This window comes from Pan paniscus, chromosome 9, assembly GCF_029289425.2.
Source record: "Pan paniscus chromosome 9, NHGRI_mPanPan1-v2.0_pri, whole genome shotgun sequence".
Lineage (NCBI taxonomy): Eukaryota > Metazoa > Chordata > Mammalia > Primates > Hominidae > Pan > Pan paniscus.
The window spans coordinates 47,570,920-47,582,427 of NC_073258.2; positions in this window are offsets into that span (position 1 = coordinate 47,570,920).

The window sequence follows — 11,508 nt, forward strand, 5'->3', positions numbered from 1 at the left end:
GGGTTTTGAAGTTTCTCCATGCATCATATTGGAGTACATAATATCAATATGTCTTATTATTGGTGCTGTTAATAAGACACATTGCTGTCGATGACATCTGATCACTGATTAAGGTGGCATCTGTCTGTTTTTTCCACTGCAAAGAGGAGAATTCCATTTGTGTTAATATATATTTGGAGAGAGATGCTGTGAGGTTACCTTGGCCTTATTTGTAACCAGATTTTCCTTACATGTGTGTTGGGATGGAGAGGTGATGGGAGGTGGGATGGGGTGGACTGTGTGATCTGTTCAGTCTGTACATCCCAAGTACAGATCAGAGCTTGCTATGATTATGCTGCACAAAGAGGGGAAGAAACCTTTGCACTATAATAAATAGCTGGGGCTACATCTTGATATGCATAAACGAAAATGTGATATGGCATGTTTTTATTGTGTGTGTGTATGTGTGTGTGTGTGGAGGTGTGTGTTGTTCATTGAATCGAGTTCTTCTTATCCGTGAGTTCATTATTTCTTAATAAAGGGTAACCTTTTCTGAGTGTCTACAATGTTCCAAGCACTGTACTAGGCTCTGCATCTCTTATCTCAGTTCAACACTGTAAAGTGGACATCATTAGATGTTTTACAGATAAGGATACCAAGGCTCATGGAAGTAAGTTACTCAAAGGCAAGTGGCAGAACTGAAACTTGAACCCAGGCTCGTCTGACTCAGAAGTTTGTGCTACTTCCAAAGCACCAAGCTTGCTTTCCTACTGTGCGCCAGGCCCTGCAATTAGTGCTAGGATGCAGAAGTATGAGATAGTGTTCAAGAAGCTCACACCTACCGCACAGGGACCTTGGGAAGAAGCACTGAGGGCCTGGGGAGGAACATTTATTATGGGCATCATCCTTGTTTTCTCAGTGACAATCCCTTGTCTTGAAAATCACTGAAATGGTTTTTTCTCGGGCCTTTAATGAGTCAGGGTAGATTTGCCAGGTTGCCCTCAGCTACAAGTAGCTGAACAGAGGAGGGAACTAATAGCGATGCAATGCCTGCTCTGCTTGTCACTGACTGTTATCCATCTCAGCCCCACCATGAATGAGTATATTATTATCTCCACTAAGTACGTGAGATATCCAAGGCCCAAAGAAGCTAAATAATATCATCCCTAAAGTCACCAGCTAGTAAATGGCTAGCCAGGAGTTTGATCCCAGATCTAACTGATTCCACAGCCAGTGTCCAATCTCAGTGCCCCTTGATATGGCAGGGGTACAGATTCCAGCATCCTTGCTGCAACATGGCTATGCATCCACTACCTTCTCATTTGTAGAAGGGGTGGCCATGTCAACATAGTGCCTGATGGACATTGACAACAGTTCATTTGTACCAAGCATTTTTTTGCTCAAGCCAAATGATCTCTGGGCAGCTTTTGCTTTTTTTTTTTTTTCCACCCCCCCCCCCCAACAGTCAGTCCATACCAACAGGGCAAATGGAAAGTGATGATTCTGAGTCATTTGTGACATATAAAATGCTACTGTGTAAACAAATGTGCTTCCCTAAGAGAGACGGCATACGGCAAGTCAGGTCTCTTTGTCCCCAGCTTTTGATGAGAGGATTTAGTTCCTCATAGAGGCAATGCTTAATAAATAGCATTTGATGTGGCTGCTGATAGTTTGTGGCCTTCCAGTCTCCAGGCATTTGCTGAACTGTGTAGTGAGGAAGGGGGACAGAAAAAAATTCTTCATTCCCCTGCCTGTCCCATTTGGCAGCTCCCTAGATTCTCTCAGATCAACGTCCTTTCTATTCTTTGCTATTTTTGAAAATTTGAAAGCAAGGTGAGGTCGCTGCATTGGAGTAGTTGGAAAAGAAAAGGAGACTAATGATTAGCAGGCCCAGGGATTAGGATGGGGAGAGCAGGTGGCAATCTGGTTTATTAAAATTACTCCATTTGGTTCCTACCATATAGAACCGAGGTTCATTGATTATCTTGATTCTGCTGCCATTGTCCTGCTACAGGCAGTGAGAATGAATGACCAAAAGGTGAGATTAGCAGTAGATGGAAAGAAAAATGGGGTAAAAGGAATTGGAAGTTGTTTTTGATTTCCCTCTCTTAGTTTGGATTCTCCCAGACCAGATCCAGAGGCAAGGATTCAAGCGTAAGCAATTTATTTGGGAGGTTCAGGAACCGTTGGCAGGGAATTGAGAACAAGCTGGGAAGGGAGAAAGGCCAATAAAGGATTGCTACTCTTGTGGAAGACTGGAGCTCAATTCCACTGGTGAATCCTGGGAATGGTGGTGTAGGACACACAGGTCAGAATGATCTGTCTTCCCACTCCCACTCAGGGAAGGGAGCTGAGGTATTTATACACCAACTTGTGAGTGTAGGTTATTAACAGCTGCTCCCATGTGGTGTGCTGGGCACACAGGCAGAGTGGTTCTCTCCTGTTTAGGAGAAAACCCGCAGGCAAAAAGATGCAAATGCTGCAGTTGAAAATAAACCAGTGTGCACTGATGTGGTAAAGCCAAAGGGATATGGGCTGGGTATCAACAGCATCTGCTATGTCCCTTTAAAACAAAACACCCACTCCTCCCCCCGTATTTCCATATCACTAAATAGCACCAACATTTACTCAGTTTCTTATGCCGGAAGACCTTAGAATCTTCCTTGATGCTTTTCTGCTCTTGCCTCACATTCAGTCATGAACTCCATCTTAAAAATACACCTCGAATTGTACTGCTTCTCATCATCCCCGCCATCATCTTTCACTGGGTCTCTGCAACAGCATCTTAGCTCAAATTCGTATTTACACTCGTTCCCCTGACATGGTAGCCAGAGTGATTTTTTAAAACCTGAATCAGATCATTTTACCCCACCCCACCAGCTCAAAACTATCCAGTGGCCCCTCATCACTCTTAGAATACAATCAGAAGCCTTTACCATGCCCCAAAAGACCCTACAAGATCTAGCCTGACTTCATCCCTGACTTCACTTTCTATCTGTTCTCCTCTTTGCTCACAGTGCTCCTGCTAGATGGCTTTTCTTGCGCATTCCTGCCTCAGGGCCTTTGCATTTGCTCTTTCAACATAGAACACTACTCCAAATACTCATCTCACTCAATCCTCTCAATTACTCAGTCATCTGCTCAAATATCACCTCTTTAGGGAAGACTTTTCTTAATACTCTATCTAGAAAAGAGCCTTTTGTCACTCTATTCCTTAATCTGTTTTATTAATTTTTCCATAGCAGTGATCATGACCTGAATAATATTAGTTTCTATTTTATTTGTCTGTTGCCTGTCTCTTGCATTAGAATGTAAGTACCATGAGTGCAAGGACCTTGATTCTCTGCATTGCTCCCAGCTCCTAAAAGAGGGTGACACATAGTAGGTATTGATTGAATGAATGGATTAATAACCATTTACTGGTCCTGCTGAGAGGACCCATCTGTCAAAATTTTTCAGAACAGACAGGAGAAACCGGAAACTTGGTTTAATAACTGCCTGGCTGCCTCTTTTCCCAGAGCTGGCTCTAACGAAGAATAAACACACTTAACAGAGACGGTTGAAGGTCCTGGGATTACTTCCAATATGTGCCTTCCTGATGTCCACGGCAAATCTCAACTTGTTCATTTTTCTTTTTGTTTGCCTTTCTGAAAACAATGGAAGGAAAATTGAGGGAATCAATGTGCTACATTTCATATATGATGATAGGGACAAAGTGTAGTTTTGATTTTTTTTTTTAAATGATCTAGAATACAAAGTTGGTTATTTCCTCCTAGTGCCTGGCACATAGTATGTGCATACTAAATGTCGAGTGAATTGGCAATGTCATCTATTTGATGTTATTAAGTTTTCATTGTGTGCTAATTGTTCTGTAGAAGGTATTGGATTAGAGGGCCCACGCCCTTAAAGATACCAAAAAGCTGGAGGATTTTCTCCATCACTGCCCCCAACCCAGAAAACCCTTAGCCTAATCCATGCCTGTTCCTTGTCATATGTACCAGCCCATGATCCTAAAAATAGTCAGTAGAATCAACTCTATTTTTTTGTGTGGTTTAATTTAATCCATTATAAAAGTAATGCAGGTTAATTTTAGAAAGTTTTTAAATTACAGAAAAGTAAAAGAGAAGAAGAAAAAAATATGTGGTTCTACCACCCAGAGATAACCACTGTTAATATGCTGGTGTATTTATTTCCTTCCACTGTTTTCTATGTGTATTTTTACACAGATTGAACATACAATTGTATTTCTCTCTTAATATCATAACATAAGCATTTATTCTTGGAATTCAATACTGTGAATATCTCTTTTAATAGTTGCATACTATTACATTTTCCTGTTTTAGACCATTTAGTTTGTTTTCTATTTTTTAAAATTATAAGTAATGCTGGATAAATATCCTCATATGTGTATCTTTGCTGGCATTCCTGGTTTTTTTTGTTTTGTTTTGTTTTGTTTTGTTTTAGGATAGAGTTCCAGAAATGGTGTAACTAGTTCTAAAGGAGACAAACTCTTAATACATTTTATGAGATTTCATTTTGATTTCTAAAACCGTTCGAATGTGACTTCCATAAAAGAGCTCTAGGAAAGCAGATTGCCTCAAAGAATTTACTTCCAGTTTTGCAACATTTCAGGCATAGAGTGTTTTAGCATTCAGTTTAAATGAGTACAGAAATATTCTGTAGACTGCCTCCTCTTCAGGCCTCTTCTCTCTCTAATAAAATGCAGCATTGGCATTATAAAAATCTTTCTTTGATAAACAACGTCTTTCTGCGTTCTCAAGGATTGTTTTCCTAAGTCTTTCTGGCGGGTATTGGGTTTATGCCTAGAATTATGTGTTGTATTTTTGCTTGCCTGTTTATGATATCTTAAGGGTTTAGTTATGCTTTGTGTTTTGTTTTGTTTTTTCATTGCCAAAGGAAGTCCAGATTTCATAGCAGTGAAACCGGCTTTTACAAGTCTGTCTGGGTCTTTCCTGAAAGGCCAGGAGATTACCTTGGCAGGGACTGTTCTCAGGAATATTGCATGGAAAAGGACTCCCCTCTCCAAGGCTAAGCCATCGTGGAAACGGCCTTGCCAAAGATAAGCGGTTTATCAATGGAGGGAAACCATGCCATTCATAGATATGAGAGACCAGGCATGCCATCTAGGAGGGTCAGGATATAGGATGGCTTAGTAAATGATGTCTCAGTCATACCACATAAAATCATGCATGCAACATTATTGAAAAGAATGGAACAGACATCCTTATCTTACCTGAAAAGACATCCATGATATTTTGTTAATTCTGAATAACAAGATGTAGAGAAATATGTATGGTGTGATCTCATATTTGTAAGAAAAAAATAAAAACAAAAATCATGTTTAACCATTTGGGAGGCCGAGGTGGGCAGATCACCTGAGGTCAGGAGTTCAAGACCAGCCTGGCCAACACGGTGAAACCCCGTCTTTACTAAAAATACAAAAATTAGCCAGGTGTGGTGGTGGGCACCTGTAATCCCAGCTACTCAGGAGGCTGGAGCAGGAGAATCACTTGAACCCAGGAGGCAGATGTTGCAGTGAGCCAAGATCACACCACTGCACATATCAGACTGTTGGTAACTCACTGGTATGTGAAATTGGGCTAGATGAGAATAAGGAACTTTGCTTTATACAACTCTGTTGAATAACCTATTACAATGAACATGTATTACTTTTATAACTTAAAGGAGGAAAACTAAAAAAAAAAATACTGGAGACGGACAGAATAGGAAGTGGGATTTAGGAGCTAGTTAAATGGGACCTGTGCAGGGGGGATCATCAGCCTTTCTGGCAAGGCTGATGCATGTGCCAAAGAAGAAAAGTGGGGCTACCTAGAAAAGTGGGGCTGAGCTGGCGTGTCCTTACCCTGGCAGCTGCTAGAAAAATTGAATATGTTGGCATTCAATGGAGATATCACATCTGTAAAGTCTATTGGGGGAGAAAATGGGAAATGATCCAGAGAGAGTCAAGAGTTGCCATCTGAGGGCTTGAGAGAGGGTGGCCAGGAGAGATCAGAAGAACATGCTTTAAAAGCCCCAGAATGGAAAAGATGGATTCTGCATCTGAATCACAGAGCTCTTCTTAGCCATCTGTGAGACATGCCCTAGGCCTTGAACTAGAGACAGTGCCCCAGGCTTTTATTAACCTTCTTCCCTTGGGAGTGAATGCTGAGGTGTGTGTCTTCGAGGAGTGATGGCTCAGAGGCTACACAGCTCTCAAACTTGATTTGCTTTATATTTTATTTGTGAATTAGGGTGTATTCACGGCGAATGGATGATTTAGACGATGATGGGTCTGCTGCAAATATAAAGGGATAATTGAATCTCGAAGTCTATTAAAGACTGTTGCCTTACATCTTGTGGGATGACATTTTATTACAGGGGCCAACTTGTCTCTTATATTCTGTTTCTTCTCTTCCCTTCCTCCCTTTCTTCATTATCCTTAAAAAATTAGATTTTCCCCTTCGCCAATCAGCAGTTGCAAAAAGTCCTCCAGGAAAAGTCAGGATGCCAGAAAGCCGTACCTGAGGGAGGCAGAATTGCATGGCAGTGGGCTACATGGGCTCCAGAGTTGGCCAATGTGTGACCTCTAACAAGTATCTTGCCTCCTCTATGCCTCAGTTTCCTTCTCTGTAAAGTGTGGGTGATGATGTTTACTTTTTAGTTGCCATGAAGGTGAGGGATGATGATGCTTAGCACAGTGTCTGACACTTTACAGCAAGCGCCACGATCCACTGTTGGCATCGGGACTTTTGTCATCCTCAGTGCTGCCACACGTTTGCCCTGGGTCCTTGAGCAAATTGGCTCCTTTCTGTGGCCCCCTTGTTCCTCATCTGCCAACTGAACTCTCCACAGTTAATAACTCCAGCGACACTCGAAAAAACAACAAAAGCAGTTGAACAGCAAAAACAATAATCCAAAAACCCACCCTGATTCCTGGGTAGGATAACATCATTTCGCTCAGGACTGCTCTCAGTAAGTGGGCCTCTCCTGTCAGAAGAGCCTGGAACCTCTCTGTTCCTCAGAGCTGCCAACACTGGCCTTGTTCTGCGGTCTGATCTGCTGGCCACCTCTGTCCGCACACTTCTGAGACTGGCCAGGGGCCCTGGCACAGTCACACTGCACAGCCCGCCAAATCGAAAGGTCCTTTCTTTTGAGCAAAGAGCATCATACACGTTGCCATCAAGAAAATGAAAGCATTTGCAGTGGCGCAGCATCCAGCTTCTCTCTGTGGCCTTTGAAAACAATTTTGTGACCAGAGAATGGTTGGAGACAAAGGTCTTTCTATCTGATCTGCTCACCAGGCTGGCATGGGATCGTGGGGGGCCTATGTCCCTCTTTCCTGGCACCACATGGATTGCTATCACTGCATTTGTCTCCTCTCTTTGATTAGGACAAGACAGGCAGGCAGGCAGAGGGTTATATTTCAACTGCCCTTGACTCTGTTTATAATCACAAACATGAAAGGAAGGGGAAGAGATTGAGTTTATAGGACTGGTTCTTTGTGTAGCCTAATTTATCTCTCTCGGGCAGCAGTGGGCTAAGCGAGTTTCCTTTTTGTTTCCAATGCAGGAAACTGAAATATGAATCTATGTTGATGAGAGAATAAAGGAATTGAAAGAGGCATAAATCTTATCTTCTCGCAACCCTAGAAGATCAGCTTCTTGTGAAGAAGGGGATTATACTTCTGTAATTAACTGCTTTGCAGCTCCTGGTGATGGCTCAGAGCTGAATAATAGCACCCAGCCAAGTTGGATAAAAGGCTGTTGGATGGGCGGGTGCAGCCGCTCATCGTGAACAATGGTCTCAGGGCTTGACATCCTTTTCCAGTGCCCCGTGCTCAGAGAGTCCAACCAGGGGATATTTGTTCCCTGTCTATCAACATTCACAGCAGAGAATAAAATTCCAGAACAAATAGCTCAAAGAGACCTGTTCCACTGGAGGCCAGTAGCTGCAATGAGCTGCCTTGAAGGACCAACCCAGATTCTACACCTCTTTGTGTTCTGACCAGTGCCCGAGACCTGTTAGGGGCTTATGGAACGCTGGTTGGAAGTGACTGCTTCTCAGCCGCTGTGCTGTCTCAGGAAAGTTGCCTGAGTTCTCTGATCTTCAGAGTTAACCGTCCACACAATGCAAGGGGTTCTTATGGAATTCTTATGAGGAAGAAATCAGATTATGAGTGTAAACAAATTACTTAGTACAGTGCCTGGCACAGGGCAGGTGATCAATAAATGGTAGCTATTATTATTAAATTGTGAAATAAAATGGATCGCGGACACATAGCCATTATAATAGTCAATGTTTATGAGGCTTATCCTATACAGACACTGCATATCCATTAGTGCATGAAGGCCCCACAGCATCCCTATCAGGTAGGCAGGATTCTTTCCCCCCATTTCACTGGTGACAAAATGGGCTCAGAATGGAAGATGATCTGCTATGGTTAGGAGCAGGAATGGAGACTGGCACCCAGGTCTTTCCCTTGTCTCTTTTTCCTTAGCCCCTGCCCCTCAATACTGGAGCCACAGGTACTCAGCCCCTCAACCCACTGTACTCTGAAACTCACCAACCCCAGGATCAAGCTTCTGAGCCATCTGTGTTTCCTTTTCTCCTCCATGCTGCATGCTGAAATCTCTAGGAATCCTAGAGATTCTTCTTTTGAGATGTTTCCAAAACACCTCCCTTCTTCAATCCCACTGCCACTCATGCTGGTACAGACCCTCGGCTCATGACAACCAGGCTTCCTACATTGAGCAGGTACCCAAGTAGTGTCTCAGGCCCAGGTCCTCTTTCTGTCACCCCTCACATCAGTGCCAGATGAGTGATCCCTTGCCTCACTCTCCTGTCCTTCCCTCCTGAGGGAGCAACAATCACTCCCCTGCCATATTAAGTCAGTTCCACGTTCCTTTCTTGGTATTCAAAGCTCTTTAGCTGACCCACTCAAACTTGTCTTCCTACTCACAGTCAGAACTTTGGGTCCAGCTGAGCCTGTCTCAGTTGCCCTCAGGCAGGCATCTGCAGCCACTCTGTGGGCTCAATGGATTAGACCCTTGATAAAGACTCAAATGTCCTCATTCACTGAACATTTAAGTGTTTAACAGAGCTATGGAACACAGAGATCATGTCTTCCATTCACCCACCCATTCTACAGATGGAACCTGAGGTCCAGAGAGGCTCAATATCACACAGTGAATTAGTTTCAGAACCAAGTCTCAAAGCTAGGCTTTTAAGCTTAGAATTCAGTGTTCTTCCATTAGGTCAATAGGCCATACCACCCTCAGTAATGACTGGCTGCCCGTGGCTGGGAGGGGCAATTTATTTATTCCTCAGTCTACATATGGGCTCTGGACCTGTGTGGTGCCCCAGAGGGTCAGCCTGAAGGCTGCGGAGGCTCCGAGTTAGGTGCTGGGGACAGGGATGTGATGGGCAGAGGCTGGGTGGTGGCAGCAGCAGAGGTGGGGGTGGGAGATTGAGATTTAGGGGGACTGTTGTGAATCTCAGCAACTGTTAAGACAGATGAAAATGGGGCTGAATGCCAGGCCAAGCAGTGTGTGTGGGAACAGAGCACTTAACTTCTCTATTTGGATGGGAGATGGGATCCAGAAGGGCTTCAGGGAAAAAGTGGCCTGTGGCTCTGAAGAACCAGAAGGATTACGTTCATGGCACCAGAGGTCAGGTATTCCGGGTGGAGGAGCAGCGTGGACAGGGCCAGACTGCCTGGCATGTGCGTGGTGAACAGCGCAGCTGCAGCAAGGGAGCCCGGAAAAGCAGAGGAGCCTGGACTCCAGCTCTGCCTCTGCATCTGGGCTGACCCACTCAAGGTCTGGGCAAGTCACTTTGCTTTCCTGAACCTCAGTGTCCTTGTATGTGAAATGGGCATCATGATGTTACCTGTCTCCTAAGGCTATTGTGGGGATTAACCTAAATAGCAAGGCACCAAATATAGGGCCTGGCACATAGTAGGTATTCAGCAGAAGACCTAGTGTGGCTGGAGCTCAGGTTATTGGGCCACAGGGACAAACAGATGTTTGGATGTCATTGTTTGTTTTCTTTTGCCTTCCAATGGGCCCTTTCTGCTCCTTCCAGGAGCTCACCAGCTGGCCTGGGAGGGCTGCTTGCCCACTTATAGTTGCCAAGATGTTTGGCTGTGCCCCCGTCCAGAACCATCTTCTGGTCCTGTCTTCATTCTTGAGCCCTTTCCAGCCTGAACCCAATGGGGGACTCGTGTTCCAGGTCTGCTAACGTTTGCTGGCAGAGCCCATGTTTGGGAGCGTGAGCTGTGTTTAGGTAGAAACAGACACTGAAAACAGCTGCTGGCTTCTCTGCCGTGGTAAACAGGGAATAAAGCACTCCCCACCTCCCACTGTGAGCTTCGCTGGGGATTGGGGAGCACAAGGCAGGCTGGGCTTACTGTCGTTTTTGGGGAGGGGAAGGCCATTTTTCTTTAGGGAGTGGGCCTGCCCCCTCAGGCTCGGGTCGGGCCAGGGGTGGGGTGAGATGTGTGGAGGGAGTTGGAAGCCCTCCCTCTCCCTGGACTTCTAGATGTTTGAAGACTCCATAGGCACTTTCTACCGTTTGGTGTCTGTGAGGCAGGGTCGTTTCTTTAAGCCTTTGTGGGTGGACTGTCAGCAAAGGCAGTTTCTGGCATGTCCTTGTACTGTGTTGATGAGTGGTATCAAACTTACCTTCACATCAGCCTCACTTGGTTGGTGCTGATTTAAACATACATATTCCCAGGCCCTTGCTCAGGCTCGCATAATCAGAATCTCTGAGGGAAGGGCCCAGAAGCCTGCATTTTAACAAACTCTTCAGGTGATTCTGCTGCAGGCATTCAGGGAACTACACCTTGGAGACCCCTGACAGGTTTCTAATGGGTTATCTGGGAAACCAGGGGGAAGGGGCAGTCAGGAGGAGGAGGGGGCCAGCCCAACCGCCCTTAGCATGCACACCCTGTTATGCTTTTTGACTTAGACTTGGGAGCAGATGCTTTTAGATGTAGGTCTCCTTAGAAACAGATGCTATCCCTGTTCTAGAATATAGAATAGAGTAGTTCCCCATCCTCTAGGTGTGCTTCATTTGCTGTCCACCCACTCATCCATCTCTCGACCCACCCACCCAACCATCCATCCACCCACTCTTTCATCCACCCACCCACCCACCCATCCATCCACCCACCCTTTCATCCACTCACCCACCCACCCACACACCCACCCATCTTTCCATCTACCCATCCTTTTTGGAGCGACCACCTGCTTTGTGTCTGGCTCTGGGCTGAGCTTTGGAGACACCAGAACTCTCCATTTAGACAAACAGACACAGAAATCATCATAATACAGAGGAACCTGTTCAATGATCAATGTCTCGAATAAGTACTGTGGTGGCACAGATGACGGACTCCACTGGCAGGGAGAAGGGATCAGAGAAGGCTTTGGAAGACAGCAACCTGTGAGTGGGCCATAAAGGGCAAACAGTTTGCTAGATGGAGAGTGTGAGCGTGACACGGTGTGTAGG